This window comes from Nycticebus coucang, chromosome 14 (assembly GCF_027406575.1).
Source record: "Nycticebus coucang isolate mNycCou1 chromosome 14, mNycCou1.pri, whole genome shotgun sequence".
In the NCBI taxonomy this organism is placed as follows: domain Eukaryota; kingdom Metazoa; phylum Chordata; class Mammalia; order Primates; family Lorisidae; genus Nycticebus; species Nycticebus coucang.
In genome coordinates, this window is record NC_069793.1 from 10,905,145 (window position 1) to 10,917,493 (window position 12,349).

At 48.1% G+C, this 12,349-nt stretch overlaps 1 protein-coding gene across 1 annotated transcript in view; it reads left to right on the forward strand.

The window, feature by feature from the left end:
* AHNAK (AHNAK nucleoprotein) overlaps positions 1-12,349 on the forward strand; it is a 100,773-nt gene that overhangs the window by 67,098 nt on the left and 21,326 nt on the right. The window lies entirely within an intron of this gene.

The following is a 12,349-nucleotide window of genomic DNA, read 5'->3' on the forward strand; positions in this document are numbered from 1 at the left end:
GGGTCTGGCACATCTTGAGAAATTATTGTGGGCCATGAGAGGGGGAGAGAATGCTGCCCTGGCACAGGCCTGGGGGGTGAGTTCACATGGATGGTAGGGGCTATAGGGGGGTTCAGGGAGTGTGGGCTGATGAGCAGGAGAGAGTGGTGGGGGAGGGAGACAGAGAGGCCCTGGGATGGGGGGTGGCTTGTTTCTGGCAGGTATTGACTGAGGCCTAAGAGCTCAGGGTAGAAGGATGGTAGAGGGACAGTTGTGTAGACTGTTGGTGCAGGAAGGGTCTGTGAGCTGTGTCAGGGGCGAGGATGAGAAGCTGGGGTGTGGTGGGGTGTATGGCCGTGGCTACCACAGAGGCCCTGGGGATGGTGGGTGGGATGCACGGGGCTCGGCCCCACTGGAGGCACCCGTGAAAAGGCCCCCATAGGGCGGCACCTGTGGCTCAGTCGGTAGGGTGCCGGCCCCATATGCCGAGGGTGGCGGGTTCAAACCCGGCCCCGGCCTAACTGCAACCAAAAAATAGCCGGGCGTTGTGGCGGGCGCCTGTAGTCCCAGCTGCTTGGGAGGCTGAGGCAGGAGAATCGCTTAAGCCCAGGAGTTGGAGGTTGCTGTGAGCTGTGTGAGGCCACGGCACTCTACCGAGGGCCATAGAGTGAGGCCCTGTCTCTACAAAAAAAAAAGAAAAGGCCCCCATAGACCTACAGGCCAATGGTATGAGAGCCAGGGTGAGGGGAAGTCAGGGCAGATGAGGGCCAGAGGCCAGGAGAGAGGGATTTGGCATGTGGCCCACCTTTGTCTCTACCAGGAGGCTGTGTGCTTCCTCTTGGGGAGGCGGCAGTTTGCCAGCAGCCTCCTGAGTTGGAGGGGGAGATGTCCAGGCCCTGAGGGGGCATCGGGTGGCAGCGTCCCGCCCAGAGACCCAGGCAGGTAGGCCTTTCTCTCTCTCCCTTTGCACCCTCTCCCCATATGTCTCAGCTCTCCCTCTTTTCATTCATGCTCTTTGTTCCTTTCTCCGCTCCTTTTTTTCTTCTTTCTCCTATCTGTTTTAGAGCAGGGCTGAGGTGTGATGGGATGTGGCTGTGTGTACACATGTGCCCCTGCTGACCCCCACACCCAGGCCTCGGGGCATGACCACTACACCTGGCCTTGGGCAGGTCTTCACTGGCCTCGGTACATCATTTTCTCCTTTTACAACATCTATAGTGCTAGCACAGGTGGAGCATCTCTAATCCGAGAATCTGAAATCTGTTTTTTTGGAGACAGAGTCTCACTCTATTGCCCCAGATGGGAGTGCTGTGGCTTCAGCCTGGCTCACAGCAACCTCCAATCCCTAGGGTTAAGTGATCCTTCTGCCTCAGCCTCCCAAGTAACTGGGACTACAGGTGGCACCACAATGCCCAGTGAATTTTTTTTTTTTTTTTTTTACCCTAGGACCATTCACTTTATTTTATTTTTACACAGATAGTCCATATTTATTATAACCCAGTGAATTTTCTTTTTTTCTTTTTTTTTTTTTTGTAGAGACAGAGTTTCACTTTATGGCCCTCGGTAGAGTGCCATGGCCTCACACAGCTCACAGCAACCTTCAACTCCTGGGCTTACGCGATTCTCTTGCCTCAGCCTCCCGAGTAGCTGGGACTACAGGCGCCCGCCACAACGCCCGGCTATTTTTTGGTTGCAGTTTGGCCGGGGCCGGGTTTGAACCCGCCACCCTCGGTATATGGGGCCGGCGCCCTACTCGCTGAGCCACAGGCGCCACCCAACCCAGTGAATTTTCTATTTTTCATAGAGACAGGGTCTTACTCTTGCTCAGGCTGGTCTCGAATTCCAAAGCTCAAGCAATCCTCCCACGTCGGCCTCCCAATGAAAATCTAAAATCTTTTTTTTTTTTTTTTTTTGTAGAGACAGAGTCTCACTTTATGGCACTCGGTAGAGTACCATGGAATCACACAGCTCACAGCAACCTCCAACTCCTGGGCTTAAGCGATTCTCCTGCCTCAGCCTCCCGAGTAGCTGGGACTACAGGCGCCTGCCACAACGCCTGGCTATTTGGTTGCAGTTTGGCCGGGGCTGGGTTTGAACCCGCCACCCTCGGTATATGGGGCCGGTGCTTTACCGACTGAGCCACAGGCGCTGCCCGAAAATCTAATATCTTAAATGCTCCAAAATTGAAACTTTTGTGTGAGGACATGATATCACAAGTGGAAAATTTCCATACTTGACCTCATGTGACAGGTTGCAGTCAAAATGCAATCAACACTTTATTTATTTGTTTATTTTTGAGACAGAGTCTCAAGTTGTTGCCCCAGGTAGAGTGCCATATTACAGCTCACAGCAACCTCAAACTCCTGGGCTCAAGAGATCCACTTGCCTAGTTTTTCTATTTTTAGTTGAGACGCAGTCTCACTTTTTTGCTAAGGCTGGTCTCAACCCCGTGAGTCAAGCCATCCACCCGCCTCAGCCTCCCAAACTGCTAGGATTACAGGCCTGAGCCACCATGCCCAGCCTCAATACTTTGTTTAACACATAAAATTATTTAAAAATATCGTATAAATTGGGCGGTGCCTATGGCTCAGTGGTAAGGCGCCGGCCCCATATACCGAGGGTGGCGGGTTCAAACCCGGCCCCGGCCAAACTGCAACCAAAAAATAGCTGGGCGTTGTGGCGAGCGCCTGTAGTCCCAGCTACTCGGGAGGCTGAGGTAAGAGAATCGCTTAAGCCCAGGAGTTGGAGGTTGCTGTGAGCTGTGTGAGGCCATGGCACTCTACCGAGGGCCATAAAGTGAGACTCTGTCTCTACAAAAAAAAAAAAAAAAAAAGGCGGCGCCTGTGGCTCAAGGAGTAGGGCGCTGGTCCCATATGCCGGAGGTGGTGGGTTCAAACCCAGCCCCGGCCAAAAGAAAAAAAAAAAAGAAAGAAAGTTAGACGTAAGCTGTTTTTAACTTTATGAGGTCCTTGATTTGTTTCCTGTGAGTATGGGAACAGGCCTAGATGTTACTAATGTTTCCTCTTCTCCACAGGAGGGCTTGGGGAAGCCCCCCAGGTAGCGTCACTACAGGGCTTTCGAGCTCTCTGAACTATGCAGCCACCAGTCTCTCTGTTGTCCCATGCACCCTGTCTGTCTTCCTCTCTGGGTTACCCACTGCACCCCACTTCTGTGCTCCCCAGTGTCCAGTTCACACTGGGGTTCTCCCTATCCTATGCCCTTGCTCTGTCCTCTAGGGCAGTGGTTCTCAACCAGTGCCATATCCCTCCCGGGGAACATGTGCCAATTATCTGCATACAAGTTTGGGTTTTCATAGTTAGGGGGCTGCTACTGGCGTCTAGTGGGTAGAAGGCAGAGACGCTGCTGACCGTCCTACAATGCACAGAGCAGCCTCCCACAGCAGAGAATTATCTGGCTCAAACTGTCAAAAGCGCTGCCCTTGAGAAACTCTACTATAGGGTTGCTCGAACTGCATTTGCGGTCAGAAAGGACTCCTTGAAGGACTGCCAGCCTCCCCACGGCACCATTGTCTCTGCAGCTGGCTGCAAGAGTCTGAAGCTCTTGTCTGACTAAAGTTCCTCCCCAGATCCTTCTCTCACATTGGTGTAAGTAAAATCTGAAGTTCTTCCACCTTGCAGGGGTTGCCTATAAGTGGATAAGGAGGCATGTGAGCTGTCTGGCAGGGAGGGTTAGGCCCGGAGGGATTGCAACAGGCCCAGCTCTCCTGTTATCTATTTCTTCTGCTGAAGCTCGCCAGCTGGGTAAGCATTGGATTGTTGCACACAACCTGGCTGTTGAGAAGTTTTGTTTTTTCCCCCTTGAAAGAAAAAATAGGTGAGAGCTGAAGGGTGGTGAGAGACATGATATAAACTATCATTCATTCTGTTACTGATCTTGCCCCTGGGATGACCGCCTGTCTGGATCGTTAATCAGCACACTGAGCTCCTTCTGTGGCTGCAGAACTGAACACCTGGATGAGGAGGGTTAAACCTGCCAACTTCTGTGGCGCTGGTAGCTAGGGTCCAGAGCTCTGGTTACCCGAGCTGTGCTCTAAGCCCCGTGAGGTTTTCCCATGTGATTTTTGGTTTATGATCGAACGCTCACACATGGGCAAAGTGCACTTTCTGCCTTCCCACTTTGTGAACTCTAACAGTTCCACATGTTGGCTTCTCTGTCCCTGACGCCCCCCTGCCAGTAGAATTACTTGTTCTTTTATCTTGTCAAAAGACAAAATTACAATATATTTAGTTTATGGATCTTTTTTTTTTTTTTTTTTGTAGAGACAGAGTCTCACTATACCGCCCTCGGTAGAGTGCCGTGGCCTCACACAGCTCACAGCAACCTCCAACTCCTGGGCTTAGGCGATTCTCCTGCCCCAGCCTCCCGAGTAGCTGGTACTACAGGCACCCGCCACAACGCCCGGCTATTTTTTTTGGTTGCAGTTTGGCAGGGGCCGGGTTTGAACCCGCCACCCTTGGTATATGGGGCCGGCGCCTTACCGACCAAGCCACAGACGCCACCCTAGTTTATGGATCTTAATTGGCTTTTATTTGTGATTCTAGAATTGGGCAATGTGAGTGCTCCGATGGGCTGAGCAGAGGAGGTTGACCTTGGGACAGGAAAGGACTGAGGACAAGAAGAAACAGAACAAAAAGCGGATGGGTTGTTTCAAAGTTACTTTCCTTGTAAAGGTTTTTTTTTTTTTTAATTTCAAAATATTAAGGGAGTACAACTATTTTAGGTAACATCGGGGGTTTTTATAATGCTTGAGTCCTGGCAATAAGTGTGTCTGTCACCCAAATAGTGTTCAGAGTACCCACTAGGATGGCTTATTCCCTTCCCTTCCTCTTCCCTTCCCTTCCTCTTCCCTTCCCCCTGGATGATTTCCACGGAGTTTCACTTCCCTCTGCGCACATGTGTGCTCATCGGTTAGTTCCAATTTAATACTGAGTCCATGCGATGTTTGTTTTTCCATTCTTGAAATACTTCGCTTAGAATGATCTCCAGTTCCATCCCCTTGTAAAGGTTAAAGTAGAAGGTATTTTCTTATCATGCTAGCTAAAACTGGCCTTTTTGAGGTTTTGGCTGTTACCTATCTTTCTAGTGATTTCTAGAAGGTCAGATAAGCAACTTACTTTTGGCTCAGTGGCGTGGAACTATAGTTCGAGTGACTCTGTTTGGGGTTATTCTGTTGGGCTCATGTAGAAGCTTAGTTGGAATGAATGCGTCCTGTAAGTTTTATTTAACAACCTGTACACACACACAGACACATACATGCTATGCACCCTCAGCCATAGCTCTTACTGTAGTCTGTCTATGTGAATACCATACTCCTATACTAATGTCATTATCCGCCCCCCGTGGAGGCAGACTCTGAAGGACAGGGACCACGTGTTGTTTACTCATCTTTGAGCCCTTGACCCCGACACTGTGTCTGACCTGAGATAAGACTTCAGGAAGTGCTTTGTAAGCTGAACTGAACTTCAAAGAAGGGAACAATACGCAACAATTTGATGGAGAAAATGGCATTTTAGGCCACCGAACATGTACTGAAGAAAGGTATTGCTGTAAGTTTTAGCAGGGTAGGGTGGGACCTGCCTGAGAGTGTCTCTTTTTCTTTTCCAAATCAATCACAGCTTCTAACATGATTTCTTCAGTGTCAAAAGGCTCGACTGTTTCAAGATGCATTTTTGGAATGCTGGATGAGCCATGGTGGAGACTAGAACACCAAGAACTTAGGATGTTTATAGGGCACACTTTCTAATGAGGTCACTGTAAAAGCGCGAAAAGTGCGAATTGTGGAATAGGTGTTTTCTTTTAAAGAAATGCAATCATGTTACTTTTAAGGATATACTTTAAATATATCAAAATAGGCTGTGAGAAACTATGTAGGCTTTGCATACCCACCAAGTAAACCAGGTCTTTTAAAAGAGATACTTGGGGACCAGAGTAAGTATACAAATGATTCATAATCAACAGATTTGTTATTTGGCTCAGTGCCTGTAGCTCAGTGGTCAGGGCACTGGCCACAGGCACCGGGGCTGGCCGGTTCAAACCCTGCCCTGGCCTGCTAAACAACAATGACAACAACAACAAAATAGCCGAGCGTTGTGGCGGGTGCCTGGAGTCCCGGCTACTTGGGAGGCTGAGGCAAGAGAATTGCTTAAGCCCAAGAGTTGGAGGTTGCTGTGACCTGTGACTCCCTGGCACTCTACCAAGGGCGACATAGTGAGACTCCATCTCAAAAAAAAGAAAGAAACAAACAAACAAACATGTTTGTTGTTTATAAAGTTCATTATCCTACATAGTTTAAATGGTTTGTTGTTTAAACAAATGGGACTTCAATAAACTGAAAAGCTTCTAAGGAGACAACAACCAAAGCAAATAGACTACCTACACAATGGGAAAGGATATTTGCATATTTTCAATCAGACAAAAGCTTGATAACTAGGATCTATAGAGAACTCAAATTAATTCACTTGCAAAAAGCCAACAATCCCATATTTCAATGGGCAAGAGACATGAATAGAACTTTCTCTAAAGAAGACAGCCGAATGGCTAATAAACATATGAGAAAATGTTCATCATCCCTATCTATTAGAGAAATGCACATTAAGACCACCCTGAGATACCATCTAACCCCAGTGAGAATGGCTCACATCACAAAATCTCAAAACTGGGCTGCACCTGTGGCTCAAAGGAGTAAGGCACCGGCCCCATATTGGAGGTGGAAGGTTCAAACCCAGCCCCGGCCAAAAACTGCCGGGGGTTTTTGGATTAACAAAACAAAACAAAACAGAACAGGGCGGCGCCTGTGGCTCAGTGAGTAGGGCGCGGGCCCCATATGCCGAGGATGGCGGGTTCGGACCCAGCCCCGGCCAAACTGCAACAGAAAAATAGCCGGGGGTGGCGCCTGTGGCTCAGCAGGTAGGGCCCCGGCCCCATATGCCAAGGGTGGCGGGTTCAAACCCAGCCCCGGCCAAACTGCAACAAAAAAAATAGCCGGACGTTGTGGTGGGCACCTGTAGTCCCAGCTACTTGGGAGGCTGAGTCAAGAGACTCACCTAAGCCCAAGGATTTGGAGGTTGCTGTGAGCTGTGTGACGCCACGGCACTCTACTGAGGGCGATAAGGTGGGACTCTGTCTCTACAGAAAAAAAAAAAAAAAGAAAAATATCCGGGCGTTGTGGCGGGCGCCTATAGTCCCAGCTGCTTGGGAGGCTGAGGCAAGAGAATCACGTAAGCCCAAGAGTTAGAGGTTGCTGTGAGGGCTCTACCTGAGGGCTGTACAGTGAGACTCTGTCTCTACAAAAACAAAACAAAACAAAACAAAATCTCAAAACTGCAGATGCTGGCGTGGATGTGGAGAGAAGGGAACACTTTTACACTGCTGGTGGGACTGCAAACTAGTACAACCTTTTTGGAAGGAAGTATGGAGAAACCTCAAAGCACTCAAGCTAGACTTTCCATTGGATCCTGCAAACCCATTACTGGGCATCTACCCAGAAGGAAAAAAATCCTTTCATCATAAGGACACTTGTACTAGACTGTTTATTGCAGCTCAATTTACAATTGCCAGAATGTGGAAACAGCCTAAATGCCCACCAACCCAAGAATGGATTAACAAGCTGTGGTGTATGTACACCATGGAATACTATTCAGCCATTAAAGAAAATGGGAGACTTTACATCCTTCGTATTAACCTGGATGGAAGTAGAAGACATTATTCTTAGTAAAGCATCACAAGAATGGGGAATCATGAATCCTATGTACTCAATTTTGATATGAGGACAATTAATGACAATTAAGGTCACAGTGGGAGTGGCGGAAGGGGAGAGCAGAGAGAGAAAGAAGGAGGGAGGGGTGGAGAAAGGAAGAGCAGAGAGAGGGAAGGGGCGGGGGCCTTGGTGTGTGCCACACCTTTTGGGGGCAAGACACGATTGCAAGAGGTACTTTACCTAATAAATGCAATCAGTGTAACCTGGCTTATTGTACCCTCAATGAATCCCCAACAACAACAACAAAAAAAATGGTTTGTTGTTTGTAAAGTTCATTATCCTACATAGTTGAAATGCTTCCTAATCTTAGTTATGCTGTTAATTGGTTTAGTAGCCTGTGTTTAAATGATAACAAATTCTCTCTCTCTCTCTTTTTTTTTTTTTTTTTGTAGAGACAGAGTTTCACTTTATGGCCCTCGGTAGAGTGCCGTGGCATCACACAGCTCACAGCAACCTCCAATTCCTGGGCTTAGGCGATTCTCCTGCCTCAGCTTCCCGAGTAGCTGGGACTACAGGCGCCCGCCACAATGCCCGGCTATTTTTTTGTTGCAGTTTGGCCGGGGCTGGGTTTGAACCCGCCACCCTCAGCATATGGGGCCGGAGCCTTACTCACTGAGCCATAGGCGCAGCCCTTGATAACAAATTCTCAGTCAGGGGAATGTTTGAATTAGTAAGGCTTTACTTCATTGATCTAAGAAGTATTTACTGAATGCCTATTATGTCCTAAGCCTTGGAGATAATAATGAACAAGACCAAATCTTTGTCTTCCTGGATTATGCTAGTGAGGCAAGACATAATGATGATTGGCAGAAGAGAAGGAAATATCTGGAATGCAGAACTGATGGATCTTGCTGATGGATTGACTTGAGAAACCAAAGATGACTTCTAGGTTTTTGACTTAAACTACTGGCCTTACCATTTACCAATTGGGGGAAATAAGGAGAAGAGAGTCTGGTAAAGAGAAACAAAAAGTTTGGTTTTGGACATGTTAACTGTGAGACCCTTAGTGAACAGCCAAGTTCTCGACTGAGGTCAAGTACGTAGCTAGATGTGTATGACTTTGCCTTTCAGGGGAGAAGCCCAGGCTGGAGGTATAAATAAATCATGTTAGTTTCTTACTGCTGTTGTAACAAATTATCAGAAACTGGGTGCCTTTAAAACAACAGAAATTTATGGCCTGGTGTGGTTGGCTCACACCCATAATCCAAGCGTGTTTTGTAGAGGCAAGAGGATTAATTGCTTGAAGCCAGGAGTTTGACACTAGCCTGGATGACATATGAAGACCCTATCTCTCAAAAAAAAAAAAATACACTATCTCTACAAGAAATAAAGAAAATTAGTGTGGAGCACCTATAGTCCCAGCTACTCAAAAGGATGAAGCAGGAGGATCTCCTGGACTCAGGGGCATAAGACTGTAGGGACTGTGATTGCGACTGCAGTGACTGTGATTGTGACTGCAGGGACTGTGATTGCGACTGCAGTGACTGTGATTGCACCACTGCAGTGACTGTGATTGCGACTGCAGTGACTGTGATTGCACCACTGCAGTAACTGTGATTGCGACTGCAGGGACTGTGATTGCGACTGCAGTGACTGATTGCGACTGCAGGGACTGTGATTGCGACTGCAGGGACTGTGATTGCACCACTGCAGTGACTGTGATTGCGACTACAGGGACTGTGATTGCGACTGCAGGGACTGTGATTGCACCACTGCAGTGACTGTGATTGCGACTACAGGGACTGTGATTGCGACTGCAGGGACTGTGATTGCACCACTGCAGTGACTGTGATTGCACCACTGCAGTGACTGTGATTGCGACTGCAGGGACTGTGATTGCGACTGCAGGGACTGTGATTGCACCACTGCACATCAGTCTGGATGACACAGTGAGACCCTGTCTGTTAAACAAATAAGCAAACAAATGACCACTCTCTAATTTATTGTCCTGTCCTTCTGGAGCTTAGAAGTCTGTAATTAAGGTGTTGGTAGAAGGATGTTCCCTCTGAAGATTCTAGGGTGTAATCTTTCGGTGCCTCTTCCTGACTTCCGTTGGTTGCTGACGATTCTCGGCATTCTTCGGTTTATAGCTGAATAACTCCAGTTTCTGCCTCTGTCTCCACCTGGCTGTCTTTGTGTCTCTATGTTTCTTCTTAAAAGGACACCCGTCTTTGGATCAGGGCTCACCCTAATCCAGTATGACCTTATCTTAACTTGATCACATCCGCAGAGACCTTGTTTCCAAATAAGGTCACATTCACAGGTACTGGGGGCTAGAACTTAAACATACCTTTTTTGGGGGGGGAGGGAGACACAATTCTATCTCCTCAGGGGTCATCAGCATGTAGATGGTATTTATGGCCATGAGACTGGTTGGCACCAACCAGGGAGAACATGGAATGAGAGAACAGAGGAGAACCAAGGGCCCTGGATGGAGTACTCTCAACATTTGGGAGCCAGAGAAGAGAAGAGGATGCAGCAAAGAAAGAGAGAAGGGACAGGAAATGTGGGATCTGAATGCCACAGCAGAAGGGACTGCAGGAGAACGTGGGATCTGAAGGGATGCTCTTCAAAGAGTGGGTCCCAGATTCCACCTGTGCACCGGCTGTTTGTAACTGGTTCCTGAGGAGACATATTAAAGAAAACAACAATAGATATTCTACGATGTTTATGGCGATGTGACATTGCTGTATCATCCAAGCATGTGCTTATTTTTCTATCCATTCATTTTCATTTTCTTTCTCAAAAGCATTGGGGTGGTCTTGGCAAAGGAGGCTTTATTGGCATGGAGGCGATGGAAACCTGGAAGAAAGTTATCAATCAAGAATTGGCTGGGGCTCGGCGCCTGTAGCTCAAGTGGCTAAGGCGCCAGCCACGTATACCAGAGCTGGCTGGTTCGAATCCAGCCTGGTCCTGCCAAACAATGACAACTACAACCAAAAAATATCCAGGTATTGTGGCAGGTGCCTGTAGTCCCAGCTACTTGGGAGGCTGAGGCAAGAGAATCGCTTAAGCCCAGGAATTTGAGGTTGCTGTGAGCTATGATGCCACAGCACTCTACCCAGGGCGACAGCTTGAGCTCTGTCTCAAAAAAAAAAAAAAAAAGAATTGGCGATGTGGTGGCTCATGCCTATAATTCTAGCATTTTGGAAGGCCAAGGCAGGAGGCTCTCTTGAGCCCAGGAGTTTGAGACCAGCCTCAGCAACACTGAGACTCTGTCTCTGTTAAAAAAAAAAAAAAAAAATAGAAAAATTGGCCAGTCATGCTGGTGAGTGGCTAAAGTCCCAACTACTTGGGAGGCTGAGGCAGAAGGATCACAGAAGTTTGAGGCTGCGGTGAGCTACGATGAAGCCACTGCACTCTAACCCAGGGACACAGAGAGAGACCCTTTCTCAAAAAAAAAAAAAAATTTTTTTTTTTAAAAGAATGGCAGATGAGAAGAGGATGCAGGGCATACAGATGGGGATGCGCTGAGAAGGGCGGAGAAATGGGTTGGTAGGAGAGAGACATGGGGCCCAGGGGGGGTTTTAAAATTCTCTAAGATGTGCTCAGGGAATGAGTCGATGTAGAGGGAGAGAAGGTGCTTCAGGGGAGGAGATGATGCAGGATGGTGGCCCTCAAACTGTGGAGACAGGAGGGGATCCCCTGGACCCTGCGGGCTGGGCACTATGGGAAGGAGCAATGGGAGTTCAGTATTTAGAATAACTACCCCCGGTTTGGCTAAAGTCCAAGTTTTAGAACAGAAAGTTCCCCATACCAGGAACTTCCCCAGTCCTGGGCAAACGAAGACAGCTGGCCACCTTATCGTCGGAGCAGGGAACGTGCAGAGTTGGGGCAGAGAGGTTGAAGGGTGCAGGGAGTGAGATGAGGTAGCTCTTGATCATGACTTTTATTTTCTTGGTGACATAAGCAGCAAGATTGTGAACTGAGAGCAAAGGCGAGGAGGGAGGCTGGAGGACAGGGGAGAGGGGCAGAGTAGTCATCTTGGAAAGGCAGCGAGCAAACTTGCTAAGAGATGCAGCAAGTTCTGGATAGTGCTGGGCGGCAACTTGAGGTGTGGTTAGAACGCTGATAGGAGGTAGACAGGGTGGGTGTATACTCTGCAAAGAGCCAAATGGCTAACATCCTGTTACAATTAACTTGTTGGAACATGAGACACTGTTTGTTGCCCTGGGATATGGTTAAAATGGATGCATTATTAGAAACACATTCCTGGACTGGGAGATGAAAACAGAGCAGACGCCAACCCTCCTGGGAGGAAATTGACAACGCCGCCTCCTCACCTCCGAGCTCTTCCACTGAGGACTGTTAAGAAGGACACACAAACCAGTCACATCGTCCAAATTCTTTGTACCCAGATTGTCAACGTTTACTTGCTCTGCTCATTCTCTCTGCTGATTTTAGATAGCTGATTCTTTGTTTTTTGTTTTTGTAGAGACAGAGTCTCACTTTATCGCCCTTGGTAGAGTGCTGTGGCGTCACACAGCTCACAGCAACCTCCAACTTCTGGGCTTAGGTGATTCCCTTGCCTCAGTCTCCCAAGTAGCAGAGATTATAGGCGCCTGCCACAACGCCTGGCTATGATTCTTAATC